Source organism: Thermobia domestica, chromosome 10 (assembly GCF_964235325.1).
Source record: "Thermobia domestica chromosome 10, izTheDome1.hap1.1, whole genome shotgun sequence".
In the NCBI taxonomy this organism is placed as follows: Eukaryota; Metazoa; Arthropoda; class Insecta; order Zygentoma; family Lepismatidae; genus Thermobia; species Thermobia domestica.
The window spans coordinates 119,397,828-119,413,419 of record NC_137463.1 but is presented as its reverse complement, the minus strand read 5'-3'; the positions used below and the strand labels follow the sequence as shown (position 1 = coordinate 119,413,419).

The following is a 15,592-nucleotide window of genomic DNA, read 5'->3' as shown; positions in this document are numbered from 1 at the left end:
GTGTGGTTTAATACTACTTCACTTTCAAAGTTGTCTTTGCAGCTAAGAGTGCTTTCATGTTTGATCTTAACGGCATTATACCCAACTAAGACCAGAAGTTTAATTTGTGATCAGTACAATGGCGTCAAGAGGACGGCGTTCGTGTGTTAACTCACCAAATAGTTTTTGTTATGTGTGTGGCCAGTTTGTAGTTAAAGGACAGTGTAGATCCATTACGCCATCGATGAAACTAGCATATTATATATATTTCGGATGTCGTGTGGGAGATCAGGACAAAACTTGGGCACCCAACATAATTTGTGCGTCGTGCTACGTCACTTTACTTGCATGGGCCAAAGGAAACGGAGGTTCATGAAATTCGCTGTACCAATGGTGTGGAGAGAACCCACCAACCATCTGGATGATTGTTACTTTTGTCTCACAGTAGTTAAGGGAATTCTAAAAAAAAGCAAATACACAATAAGTTATCCCAACGTTAAATCCGCAATTAGACCTATTCCGCACGGGGATGAACTTCCACTTCCCGAGCCCCCTACCAACTGGGAAGAGATATGGCCAAAAGACTCTGATGATGATCATGACCTTGATGAACCATCGACATCAACATGTACATCCAAGTATCCAACGTTCATCCCTGACTGTGTTCGCGAGCCACATTTCATCCAGCAATGTGAACTTAATGACCTAGTCCGTGATTTGCACCTGACAAAACAAGAGGCGGAACTTCTGGGATCAAGGCTCCAGCAGTGGAACTTATTGGATGCAGAAACGAACATATCAGTGTACAGGAAAAGGCATGTTCAATTTTCAAGCTATTTCTCAATGCAAGATAATGTGTGCGTATGTACGGATATAAATGGGTTGATGGCGGAGCTAGGAATTCCTTACGTTCCAGAAGAATGGAGGTTATTTATCGACGCGTCAAAGGTCAGCCTTAAAGCTGTCCTTTTACATAATGGAAATAAAAAACCTTCTATACCACTTGCGCACTCAGTGAAGATTAAGGAATCCTATGACACCATGTCAACTTTGCTAAATCTTATAAATTACAAGGACCATTGTTGGCAAATATGTTGTGATCTCAAGGTAGTTGGTATTTTCTTAGGACTGCAGTGCGGTTACACGAAGTACCAATGTTTTTTATGTTTATGGGATAGCCGAGCTGATGACAAACATTATGAAGTGAAGGAATGGGAACCTAGAGTGAATTACGTACCTGGAGAATGCAACGTCAAATACGCTCCTTTGGTAGATCCTAATAAGATATTACTACCGCCACTTCATATCAAGTTAGGACTTATGAAAAACTTTGTCAAAGCCATGGACACATCTGGTGAAGGTTTCAAGTATTTGCGAGATAAGTTCCCTAACCTGAGTGATGCTAAGATTTCAGCGGGAGTGTTTGTTGGTCCCCAAATTAGGAAATTAATGCTTGATGATAGCTTTGACAGCAAGTTAAACAGTGCTGAGCTAGCTGCCTGGACAGCATTTAAGTGTGTTGTGCGCAACTTTCTGGGCAATAACAAAGCTGAGAGTTACACAGAAATCGTACAGGACATGATACAGAAATACAAAGAGTTGGGTTGTAGGATGTCTTTAAAAATCCACTTTTTGCACACCCACCTCAGCTTCTTTCCTGCTAACCTAGGTGCTCTCAGCGACAAACAGGGGGAAAGATTCCACCAAGATATAATGGCAATGGAGAAAAGGTACCAGGGACGATGGGATCCTTCAATGATGGGGGACTATTGTTGGGGTCTTGTTAGAGAATGCAACATTTCTTACAAAAGAAGGAAGTAGTGTACGTTTTTGTAACCCAATGGAAGTTTCATATATTGTGATAGTTTTGATTGTCTTTTCATGACCTTTTGGTACATTTGTATTATTGTTTATTGTAAATTGTCACACTTGTAAATTATATTGTATTATATTTTATATATGTGTTTGTGGTAATAAAGCAAAACGTTTTACCTCAACTTAAGAGATCTGAAAGCATTACTATAAGGTGCAATAAACAGTACACACAGTATACATACAAACATATTTATTCCTCTAGAAAGAATAAAGCGATTATTACGAAGCTTGGAGGGTTTGATAAATATGAATCAAAGTATACTTAGGTATAATTTCTATGTTAGTATATGCAACGGGACAAGATCTTGGGGTGTAAAATAAACGAAAAGTGAAATTTTTGAGGGGAAAAATCCCTCTGTTACGGGAAAATCGTACGTGATGGAGAAAAACCGAGTGCATATTCGAATTCAGCGCAAAAAGTTCCTTTAAGAACAGGTATTTCCTTTTATGTAACAAAACCTTTGTTAACTAGTGTAATTCAAGCGGGCTATGTTTCTAATCACAAATATTGATTCCCCTATGTTTGCCCTTGTTTGCCTAGCACTTGCTTTCGTTTGCCCAGCATTAGTTTTTGTTTGCCAAACGATAGAAAAGAGGCTGGAATCTAATTTCGTACGTTTTTGAGGCTTAAGTGGGCTATGTTTCTAATTACAAATATTGATTGCCCTATATTTGCCCAGCACTTGATTTTGTTTGCCCAGCATTAGTTTTTGTTTACAAAGCGATAGAAAAGCCTTAAATCGTACGTTTTTGAAGCTACATGTGACAATTCAAGCGAGCTATGTTTCTAATCACAAATATTGATTGCCTTATGTTTGCCCAGCACATGATTTCCTTTACCTAGCATTAGTTTGTGTTTACCCAGCGATAGAAAAGCCTTAAATCGTACGTTTTCGAGACTACTTGTGAAAATTCAAGCGGGCTATGTTTCTAATCACAAATATTGATTGCCCTATGTTTGCCCAGCACTTGGTTTCATTTGCCCAGCATTAGTTTTTGTTTGCCAAACGATGGAAAAGAAGCTGGAACCTAATTTCGTACGTTTTTGAGACTTACGCGGGCTATGTTTCTAATTAAAAATATTGATTGCCCTATGTTTGCCCAGCACTTGATTTCGTTTGCTCAGCATTAGTTTTTGCTTGCCCAGCGATAGAAAAGCATTAAATCGTACGTTTGAAGACTACATGTGAACATTTTAGCGGCCTATATTTCTAATCACAAATATTGATTCCCCTATATTTACCCTTGTCTACCCAGCACTTGATTTCGTTTGCCCAGCATTAGTTTTTGTTTGCCCAACGATATAAAAGAAGCTGGAACCTAATTTCGTACGTTTTTGAGACTTAAGCGGGCTATGTTTCTAATTACAAATATTATTTGCACTATGTTTGCCCTAGTTTGCCCAGCACTTGATTTCGTTTGCCCACATTAGTTTTTGTTTGCCCAGCGATAGAAAAGCCTTAAATCTTACGTTTTTGAGACTACATGTGATAATTCAAGCGGGCTATGTTTCTAATAACAAATATTGATTGCCCTATGTTTGCCCTTGTTTGACTTGCCCAACGGTTGCCTTAGTTTGTCCAGCAAATGATTTTGTTTACCCAGGAAATATTTTTGTTTGTTTTATGATAGTTCTTGTATTTACACATATAGAAAAATGTTAGATTCCGCAATATTACAATTTGCATACTACAAATGCAGTAATATGATTGTGTCATTGTTGCTATTGGTTGCATAGTCCGTTCCATAATTTTCCATTTATGTAGTTCAAAATGGTTGGTTTTGATAGAGAAATACGAGCAATTAATATTTTATGTAGAAAGAATATAAATATTTACAAATCTTTTATTTTGCTTGTAAAGTTTATTAGGCGTAAAAAAAGTTTTTGTTTATAACTTTTTGTTTGTTTGTGGGCAAACAAAAATTTTTGTGGGGCAAACGATGGGCAATCGATTTGCACGTTGCAATATTTTATTTTCACTTGGTTGTGCCAGTGTTATTTGGCCCTAAAATTGTTTTTTACGTATAACTTAGGTTGTATTTGTGAGCAAACAAAACTTTTGGGTGGGCGAACATGGGCAAACGATGGGCAATCGTTCTATATAGAGTTTTAAATTTTATCTCGATTTTGCGGGCCAACTTCCAACACCTCAATCTTTACTACCTATATTCTCTCAGAATCAACTAGGTATCCAAAAACGTTAGTGCCGCTGGGAGGAAAAGTGAAATTCAAACGGTAGATTCAGCAACTCTGTCCGGATGACGTCAGATGTCATTCCCGTCAATCATCAGTCAGTACAGAGTTGTGAGACGTGTCGGTCGTGTCGAAAGCAGTCCTGTAAGAACTACAATCCTGAAGTGAACACGTCGGTGTTACGACCGTGTTTACTTTATGAGTTCAAATTGGGCAGCAAAGCTACAGAAGTTGCTCGAAAGATATGCTTGCTCTAAGTTTGGAGATAAAGAGCATATTTTGAGAGCAACTTTCCAAGGAGGACACATGTGAGGACAAGCTATGAACCGTAATACTGGAACACCTTCTTCTATTGAATGGGGAAGGTAGTTCAATGATCATTCGTAGACACTAGTGTGGTCTCATTTACCGAATATATGGAGTGCCTGCAATCAATTTGTGAAGTGTAGCTGCAGGCCCGTAGCCAGGTTGATTGCTTAGGGCGGGCAATGATGAATACTGAGGGGGCAATGGCAGGGACCTCAAGGAACACAAAAACACTTTCTCTCTCTAATATATATATGTAAGGTTATTATCTTAAATATATTTCTGTTTTTATACACACTATTTGGCTATAATAACTTTTGACATAGTATTTAATTATTACCTGGTTCTTCTTAAATGCAAAGACAAACACAAATTATCATTTTTGTACTAGTTTTAATGATTAAACTTACGTAGCAGTATATCTTATGACTTATTCTTCATTACAAGATGTCTGAATTCAAATTTATTACATTTACGTCGTAACCATAGCAACTACATAAAAAATTGACAATCGAAAATAATTTACAGATATTTCTTTTCAATATATAAAATTACTCACATAATCCGCCTCTGATTCTTTTTCTTGTAAATTGGCCCAGGTAAATTTTATACAGGTAAATTTTATACAGGTAAATTTTATAATGTACAACGTTATATATAGTTTTTGTTCCTTGAGGCGCCTGTCGTTGTCAATGTCTATGTTCATTTATATATTTGTTTATTATTTATGGAATCTATAAGAAAGTTGAAACACTTTATTATGCTGATAAATATTACAGTACCAAATCCACGACTATCAAATATGTCATTAACATGTTTGTTAAAATGACTGTATATAACTCAATATATATTTTAATACACTAATTAGTACTAAAAGTAAAAAAATAATAATTTATTTTAGGAACGTTTATTAACTGTTATCTAAATGATAATATTTTGGAACTACAATACTTTTATTACAAGTAGATTATGGAATATTTCTGTGTATAAAAATTAAGAAACAACCCTGACATAAGTAAAATATTTTTACAGTTCTTATGTAAGTAATTACATCAAAAGGAGTTAACCTGAGCACTTCGCAAATTCAATTACAGGCTGGTCTAGATCTAGTGCACGCAGAATATCTTTGTTGTAAGCCAGGAGAACGAGATCCGATTTTCTTTCATGTCCCATGGACAAACGTTGAAGTCAAAGGAAAGCTGTCAGATGTAAGAAGTAGTTTTCGACCGTGGACGTAGAAGACGGAATAATTAGAGCAGCTTCTGTAAGCATCTTTAGGCCCGGGAAAGCCTCGCCATATTTTCCAATTTGTTTTGTGAGCTCTTCCAGAGATGATGTCTTGTTGATCAGTCGATTTGCTAGATCTATTTCCTGCTTCAAATTCTGAAGCACTTTGAAATGCGGGTCTTTGTACTTTACAACATCACACAGAGGTTAAAAATTTTCTTCACTTTTTTTCTCAATAAGTTGTGAATGGCACCAATCACAGCTGTCCCTGTCTCACTGAATCTGCTCCGAATTTCTTCGACGGAGATATCGAGAACTTCGCAGAATAATCTTTTCAGCTCCTTCTCGTCTTCCTTTCCGTTCACCAAATTTATGCCTTCCAAATCAACAACCGAATCAGCTAAACGACTGGGAAGTGTGCATTTGCGTTTCAATGGTTGCTGAATCGAAGTGTTTAAGGCATATGTCTTCATTGCATCGTGAAGGATATTTTCAAATATTCCTTCGCCTTGACGGCAAGACCTGAGCTGTTCCATTACCGATCCTTTTAACTTGACAGCGGCATCAATGTCCAAATCTTTTCTTTGTAGCAGTGCGTTTGTCGGTTTTTGATATCCAAGATCCCTGAACATGAGCTCAGTAAGGAAACAGAAAGTCTTAGTGTAGATCTGATGTAGTAAACCGGTAGCTTCAACTTTCATTGAGGCGTGTTCTTCACGGGAAGTTTGAATTGCCATCAGTGCACTTAATATATGAAACCTGTTGTCATGAACTACAGTCACTGTGTCAAGATGTCCACTCCAACGTTGTTCCAACAATCGCTGTAAACTCCTTCCTGCGTAATCTGCTGCAACGCGTCCTTTTCTGAAAAAGTAATATAGTTGTTCACAAATATCAAAGAACTCTTTCAGTTCAGGAATTGTGTCAATGGCTCTACAAATAACTAAATGTAATTGGTGATTGAAACAGTGAACAAACAAAATGTTCCTCTTCAAATCCTCAGACAAAAGAGCTAGCACTTCATTTTTCTGTCCAGTCATGACAGGTGCTCTATCGTAGCACTGTGCTAGTATCGTGTCGGTTTTGAATTCTAGTTTTCTTAAACAATATAAAATGACGTTCTTAATGCTGGTAGCGTCTTGTTTGTCCAACTTCAGTATAGCTACGCATCTTTCTTGCACTTTAAAATTCACAAGGTACCTAATGCGACAGACAAATCTTCGATTCGTTGCTTGTCTCTGATTTCATCTGCAAGTAATGAACAAAATGTACTTTCGTTTGCTTCATTTACTATTTTCCTCTGAACAGATTCTGCCATGAAATGAATGATCTCATTCTGAATATCCGAACTAGTGTATGTTGCATTGGCAGGGATAGTTTTGACAATTTCTGCTAATTTCGGATCTTTACGAATAATAAATTCAAACAAATTTAAGAATAAACCACTTGATTGATTTCCGAGTTGCTCACACCCAGAATCTCCCCTAAAGGACAACTAGATTCACAGCCAAGAATTGAATAACTTCCATCATACTTTTCACATAGTACCTATCACTGGCGCAAATCCCGGGGGGACGGGGGGGACATGTCCCCTAATCTTGGCCCTGGGGGGACTGTCCCCCCAATAATCTGACGTGAAAAGTGCTTTCTTGGGATAAGTGTGACTATTTGTGTTCGATTGCCACGAGGGAATATAAGATGAAATTGATTTCTCTTGGCTTTCCCATCTTTCAAACTGAAATTCGTGCTGTAGTGCGTTTAGTAGTCTCATCAATATGTAGGTATCTTAATTCCACTTCCGCTACTTGGGCACTAATTGCAATAAATGCCAGATGAGGATATGCCCCTCTCCTCAAGCTGGAAATTTGTCTCAGCTGTAGGTACGGGCACAAATTCCGGGGAAATGGGGGGGGACATGTCCCCCAACATTAGAACTGGAGGCTCTCCCAAAAATCTGATTTGAAAAGTGCTTTTTGCAGATCAGTGTGATGATTTGAGTCCGACTGCCACAAAGGAAAGTGAGATGAAATTGGTTTCTCTTGGCTTTTTCATTTTTAATGAAACTGAAAGTATGCGACTGTGCGTGACGTAACTTCATGCGAAATCTTATCTCCTCCTCTCCCCCAGGCCCTAACATACGAAGAGTATATAGACTACCCAACGTCAGTAGAACCCATCTTTTCAGTAAACGCGCATTTAATCTATTTGTAGTATCAGCCTAGGCATCTACTCATGCTTCGTAAGCTAACTAACTCTATGGCCTATGGAACCCGGAGGTTCAATGCTCCGAGTTCACAAAAGCTCTCCATTGACTTCTATCTTTAGCCAACTGGATCCAGTTTCTATTTTGGATTCCTATTTCTGCGAGATCCATCTTAATATTGTCCTCCCATCTGAGCCTAGGTCTTCCTAATGGCCGTTTTCCGATTGGTCTTCCAGTCAAGACTTTGAAAGCGTTTCTACTTTCCCCATCCTAGCTACATGACCTGCCCACCTGAGCCTCCTAGACTTGATGACCCAAACAATATTTCGTAATCCGTATAAATTATGTAGTTCCTCGTTTTGAAGTTTACGCCATTCCCCATTCCCGTTCATATTTGGTCCGAATATTGGTCTCAGGATCTTGTTCTCAAATACTTTCAGTCTATGTTCTTCCCTCAAAGTAAGCGAACATGTTTCGCAACCATACAGAACAACAGGCATGATTATCGTTTTATATATTTTAAGCTTCAAATTCCTCGACAGAATTAGCGACGACAAGAGATTTTGAACTGAATAATGACACAAATTTCCTGTTTCTAGGCGACATTTAATTTCTTCTTGAATATGATTTTCGTTTGTTAATATTGATCCTAGATATTTGAAAGTATCCACTTTATCAAAGTATTATTTAAGATTTTAACGCATTCATAATTTGCCGTATTATGATCCCGACGCACTTCCATGTATTTAGTTTTCGCTGCATTTACTTCTAAACCCATGTCCCTGCAAGCGTTTAATAAGACCTCTGCATTTCTTTCTATTGCTCTCCTATGATCCCCTATTAAATTTACATCATTAGCATACGCCATAACCTAGTGAATACCGTTCATCTCTAGGCCCTGGTTGTTATCTTTGATTTTCCTTATAGCATATTCCAGAACAAAGTTTAATAATAATGGCGACAACGCATCTCCTTGTTTCAGGCCATTCTCGACGTGAAAGCATGTGGACAAAAATTTTCCTGCTCGCACTTTACTTTGGGGTTCATTTAAACATGCCTTAATTAATCTAATTAGCTTTTTTCCCCGTATTCAAGATTCTGTAAGAACGTTGTACAATGTTTCTCTCCTGAGTCCTAAACCTTTCTAAAATCAATAAATAGTTGATGTACCGGGGTATTGTATTCCCACTTCTTTTCGAGTATTTGGCGAATGGTAAATATTTGGTCGATAGTTGATCGATTTCGTCTAAATCCGCACTGATAATCCCCAATAATTTCATCTGCTTATGGGGTCAAACTTGCTAATAGAATATTTTAAAGGATTTTATAGGATATTGGCAGAGAAGAAATGCCTCGATAGTTATTACAGTCAGTTTTGTCGCCTTTCTTGTGAATTGGAACAATGATTGATTCTTTCCACTCTTGTGGCAATTCTTCCTTGTTCCAGATAAGGAGGATGAGTTTGTGTGTCTTATTCCACAATTTTTCCATCTCTTTAAAATCTTTCCATCTCTTTAACATACTATCTGTATCAGTGAGAACTGTTCGTCAGCTTTCTTTAATATAAGCACCAGGTTGATAGCCTTTCTTAAATTCGTTGATTCCTTTATACATGTCCCGAATGTTTCTATTTTTACTATTATCTTCAAGTTCCTTATTTCAGCTATCAAAATATCGCGTGTCTTTGTTTTAAAAGTTTTGGAAGTTTCTCGCCTGATGTCTACGAAATTTTGTGTAGTTATTTCATTCGGATTTTTTAGCCATCGTAATTTTGCCTGTTTTATCTTCTCTGTTAGTTTAGTGCATTCCTGGTCAACCATGATTTGTTCCTACGTATTTCCGCGTGTCCCAATTTTTCTTTTGAGAGAGGATGCTTCGTGAGCAAAGAAAATAATTTAATTGCTGGAATATTTTTTACTATAATCTTAAGGTTACACCTGTTTACTAAAGAGTATATGACATGCATAAGATTTCTATAACGATTCCTGTAATGCTATTGAGATTATCATCATTTTGCTCAAATAAGAGTATCGTTGTGTCATACATAATTGATATTCTTTCTTCATAGTTTTGGGGAAGTCATTATTTATATTATTATATTATTATAAAACAATTTTAACGTGGATCTTTGTGGATGCCTAATTAGAAACATACCAGTTATAAATATGCATGTATTCAGATTTCAGAATGTGTTCACGGCAGTGATTTGTAATACTGATATGTACTACTACTTCATCTACATCGCCTAGTATATAATATACTCTACAACAGGTTTACCGCAGAAATCAGATTCATCTACCGTAATATAAGTTTCATCTTCCTTCCCTAGATTAAGCCTCAGATCTGCCCACCTCCCAATGTTGAAGACAACGAATGGCGTATTTAGGATTTTATTTCGAGGGGTTTTGCCCAACACAGGAAAGGAAGTGAGCAATTGCCCATCTGAGTTTGAGAATTAAATATATTTTACTTTATGCATAAATTGAAGTTATAGTGGTAAGAATTGCAGACCGATAAATCCTATATGATATGATACAAAAATTTAGGAGTGAATCTAACTCTTAATTCTATTCATACAAGAAAAATTAAGCATCCTCTTGGCCTACCTAATTTCCCGGGCTAATTATTCGCCCGTTTTGATTTTCTTTAATTCAAACATTTCCTTCTTTTAAAAATGACTAAACGATATAATTTTTCCTTTGTTATAATAACTAAAGTCCCGTCATGTTGATATCCACGCAAGTTGGTGTTGAACACCAGTTTCGCTTATCAACTCCTCTTAGTTTTGGTGTTGCTGATGACGGCCGACTTGAATCACAACTGACAACGGTCGATAAAGTATGATAGGTGAAATGAAAGAAAGTAACGTCAAGAAAGAAAAAAAAGTAGAAAGGACGAAAGAAACAACAAAAGGACGTAGTTCTTACGTGGAGTGAAATTTGACAAATACAGTATTATTTCTGAACAAAAAGCATAAGAAAATGGAAAGTCAATGACATTATTAGAAATGGTAAGAAGGATTATTGTTGTACGTGGAATGCGAAAAACTAACAAATTTATTTCGGGGGAGCTTGAGCCCGATAGCCCCCTAAATACGCCACTGAAGACGATTCTGTTCCCCTGAACCTCCACAGCATTGTTTTTTAACTTCATAAATATTTTGAGCATCGCTTGATATATATATATATATATATATATATATATATATATATATATATATATATATATATATATATATATATATATCATGTGGGAAAGGTCTTACCCGTCCCCCCCAATGTTGAAGACAGATTTGCGCCAATGGTACCTATTATTCATAATTACATTACTACACACCTTCTTCATGACCGTTTCGCCCGAGTCCTCACGTTTCCGTTGCTCCAAGTAGCAAGCCACAGTATGCCTATAAGTTTCAGAATCGGCGTGACGAGAAAATTCCTTATTTTTCTCGGTTGCATGCCTCCAGTCTCTGAAACCATTCTGCACAAATGAGGTATCACTGTTTCTTGACGGATATTTCTGGCAGCAAAAGGCAGCATCCAACAACAGAATACTCGAGCCAATCCCACATTTTGTACCATACTGGACGAAATCGTCGAATTGAACCAGGAATGCTGGAACCTGGAAAATTTGCAAGATGCGGCTGAGCGGGTTTTGTATTGCCAAGGTCTGATACAAGGTGGAAATCAACACCAACATGGTGGAAATAAGATGTTTGACGTTTAGTTTCTTCTTGACCTTCTACACATGTTGATACAGATGACCCTGCTTCTGAATTAGTTTCATTTTCGATAACTTTTGCACCAAAAATGACTTGATGGATGCCTGCTTCATATTTATGGCGTTATAATAGTCAGTAGAGTAATTGGTAACGTCTGGCGAGGTACATTTTCCTGTAGTTCATTTTCTACTGTTTTTGTTTCCTTCTGGCTCTGCTACTTCTTATTGCGCGCAATTATATTGGTGTGTAACAAAATCTTTTTAAAATAATAGGTTCGGTGTTCTGCTGCCGTCTTGATTTTTTTTTTTTTTCTGAGTGCATACAAGGAATTAACGTTCTCTTCATTCCGTATATTTGTAAACAAATCGTGAAATAAATGGTTCGGGACTGCTATTTAGAAACATTTTATAATCATTGATTTATTTTCGTGGGTGCTCCCCACAAAGACTCAAATCACGTGAAAATAGCATTGTTGCCGCTTTTACAATAAAAAACTTCCAAATTCCGCACTGAGTTTTTTGTATCTGACTATTCTAGAGGCGCGTATACGTTTTCTCCAGACATCACACTTTCGGTACCAGTTTCATATGTGAGACATGCGTTTTCCTTGCACTGTAAGGAACATGGGCATGTTTCATGTTTTACACGTTAATTACAGGCACACATGGGACATGTACTGTCAAGTCGGAAAACAAATGTTTTTTACCTGCAATGTTACACATGCACAAGCCAGGCACTCACATTCATGTAACAAGGCCTGTTTTCGGGTCAATTTTCATATGGGTATTCTTTGTGGGGGGGGGGGAATCTTGTCCATCGCATTGAATGCTTGTCGTGGTTGTGATTCTTCAAACTCTTGGAATGAGTAAAAGTAATACATAGGCGATTATTGAGTATATCTAACAATAAGAGTAACTGTTGGTTTTCGTAGAAATTTACGCCACGCTCAATTTCATTTGTTAGTAGTAGTAAATGCGCGCTAAGTTCAATTTTAATGAGTAAATAAAATCGCAAGATTTTCCTATCTGGGATTTGCTGAAACAATTTGAAACTTCTGGACAACGTCCTTTTTAGAGCGGAAAAAAATATTTTAGAGCGGGCATTGCCCGCTCTAGCGCCTCCCTGGCTACGGGCCTGTGTAGCTGTAAATATGAATGCATTTTCGGGAATCTGAATGCGTGAGATCAAGACAACATTGCACAGGTATCTGTAAGAACTACCAAGACAACTGTGAAAACAACTAAGGAGCTGTCAGTTTGTTAAAATCGTTTCAAGCTTTTATTTCATAATTCTAAAAATAATTTTGTAACTTTTTTCAAAATTTTATTTTCTCTTGTGACTGATGAATATCATTGATAAGCTGTTATAAATGGAAATAGATATTATGAGACAACGGCCAAGTGTTTGCTGTTATTTTCAAACTATAACCAATTACACTGATTTTTGCAGTAGGAACAATATATTAACTAGAGTACATTTTCTACTATATGGGCTTGATTTCTTTCGCAGGTATTCCAGACATTCAAACCGCTTCAGAAGGTCACTGCGGTCCCAATTCAAGTGGCTCCACTTATTTTAAATAGTATACAGACATAGAGGAACTGTGCAAAAGGAATTATTCTTATCCCAAAGTGAAGTTTTTGAGCCATTATTGACAGATAGCACTCCAACTATACGTTTTATAGGGTAATTCGGTTCGTTGTTCGTTGAAATTAAATTTTGCTTTCAGCACCAAGGCATTCTGAGACTGAGACTCAAAGCTTAAGGTAGGATTCAAACCACACACACAGTTTCCATTGAGCCAGAAGGTGAACCCGAGTCTTCCACGCCAAATACATATACATTAACCATATAACCGTAAGAGAGCTCTGTAGAGATATGCGCTATGCGAAAATCAGAAATAATTACAACGATAATAGTTTATATGATATCTTGTTATATTTTTTTTTGCCAGCTAGCCGACGCTAGCTACTACCCGAAGAGGGTTACGCCCTATGTAGGGGAAGAGATTTTTAAATAGATTGTGCTGTTCAGGAAGCCGTGGTTGGGATATGGGTTGATACATAAACTTTATTGTTCAATTGTGATGGTCATTATGGCCTTTAACCATAATCATGAGGTAAAGGAAATACATAAGCTTCAGTGAAGGAAAAGCATAACTGTAAAATGATATGAGATGAGAAGATGAAATGAAGTGCGAAACTCACTACAACACATAGGTTCTGTTAGTGGAACAAATGCAGGTTATCTTCTCGCCTAGGGGCGGCGCTAGGCATCAATGAAGACAGAGGAGCCCTGTTAGTACAGAAGGTATTACTGTGCATATGATGGCCATATGTGACGTAGATGAGCGTCTGTAGAGTATGGTTCGTAATAGCCGGTGTCAGGGTGGTCTGGAGGTACAGTGTAACGGTATAGAGTAAACAGTAATGAGAGCGGCGGGAAAAGAGCAGCAGTAGGGGAGATGCTTCGGGCGTGGTCTTCAAACGTTTTCTGGAGAAGTGGATGATTGCTGTGCAGGCGCTGGGTGATGTATTTGGTCCGGAGTGTTTCTAAATGATACAAGATGTGTGGAAACGTAAGTCTGTCATAAAGATCTTGAGTGGGACTTGGTAATTTGATACGGAAAGCGATTCGCAAAGCATGACGTTCCAGGATGCGTAATTTCTCATAGTAGAGGATCGGAGCAGATATCCAAGCCGTAAATCCGTACGTGAGAATAGGACGGAGAAAGACCTTGTATGTGTTGAGAATTGTATGAGCATTGAGTCCCCAAGTAGTTCCAGCAAGACGTTTCAGGAGATTGAGGCGAGAGTAAGCCTTCTTGGAGATATCTTTTAGGTGTGCTGTCCAGGTTAGATGCTGATCGAAAGTGACTCCAAGATATTTGACACTGCGAGTAGGGTTGAGCAATACATCTTGCACTGTGAGGTGCAGAAGTCTTGGATTTCTGTGGACACGGGAACGATGCTTCGGAGCAAGAAAGAGAATTGCTTGAGTTTTTCCAGCGTTTATTTTTAGTCTCCAGTGAGAGCGCCAATCAACAAAGGCATTGATAGAATCCTGTAGAGCGAGATTGAGTTGCTGATCTTGTTATACAAATGTAACATGTTATATGATATAATGTTATATTCCTGTAACTGAGAGCATACACTGGGGGACAAGAATTAATGTTTGTCCCCCAGAAAAATATGACATTTGAAATTTACCCCTCCCTGGATTTTCAAAAATTAATAAACTTTTGTTACTTCTAGGAGTCCTCACGGCGTTTCACTGAAGTAGGGCTCAGATTACATTTATGCTTCATCTGAGAAAAGTTTTTTTTTCTTGTTTTTTTGTTTTGATGATGAGCAGCAGCAGCATTTAAGTTATTTTGAGTTATTTTGGAAACGGTATGTTTAGTGGTGGGCCCATTCGATACAAGTATCAAAATTGAGGGGATAATACTTTGACAGAATTAAAAACCTTAAGAAACATATATTATTTTAGGGGGCTCTAATCGTTTAAGATATTTTATTTTTGATTTGGTTTGTTCTTGCGATGTAGTAAACTTATTCCATGCTTCATTCATACATTCGTGATCGTATCGTACCATGTGTGGTAAGAAAGTTTTATTCTAAAGTGGATCAGTTCAAATAATGGGGAGCTTGAATGGAGGTGCAGTTGCCCTCCACAAGTTACAATCCTGTATAAAAACATAACTTTCCCAGCAAATGGAACTAAAGCCCAAGATTTAGTCTTTCACTCGCCAGCCAACACCTCAGATAATTTGACTAGGCACCTTGCATTTTTTGAGGATTTAGAAAGTGCTTCACAATTTTACTATCTATAAAACTACCCTTGCAAACATATGAAGACGTACGAAACATTTCTCTCATGAATGGTTTGAATTGCAGGTTTTCGTATCATGTAGTATCGCTGCTGAAAAGACCGCTAAATTTAAATTTAATCAAAATATTTGTTACAATCTTCTTAGCATATTACTCCATATTAATTTGCAACAATTGCATTTTTTTTTATAATTGTCAGAAAATTCTCCTGGTCTAGCCTAATTGTTCGCAGCTAGGAGAAAGCGCTTATGAAACGC

At 37.5% G+C, this 15,592-nt stretch overlaps 1 protein-coding gene across 1 annotated transcript in view; it reads left to right on the top strand.

Annotated features, from left to right (window-relative positions):
• LOC145662072 (U-scoloptoxin(16)-Er12a-like) overlaps positions 1–15,592 on the top strand; it is a 54,871-nt gene that overhangs the window by 38,640 nt on the left and 639 nt on the right. The window lies entirely within an intron of this gene.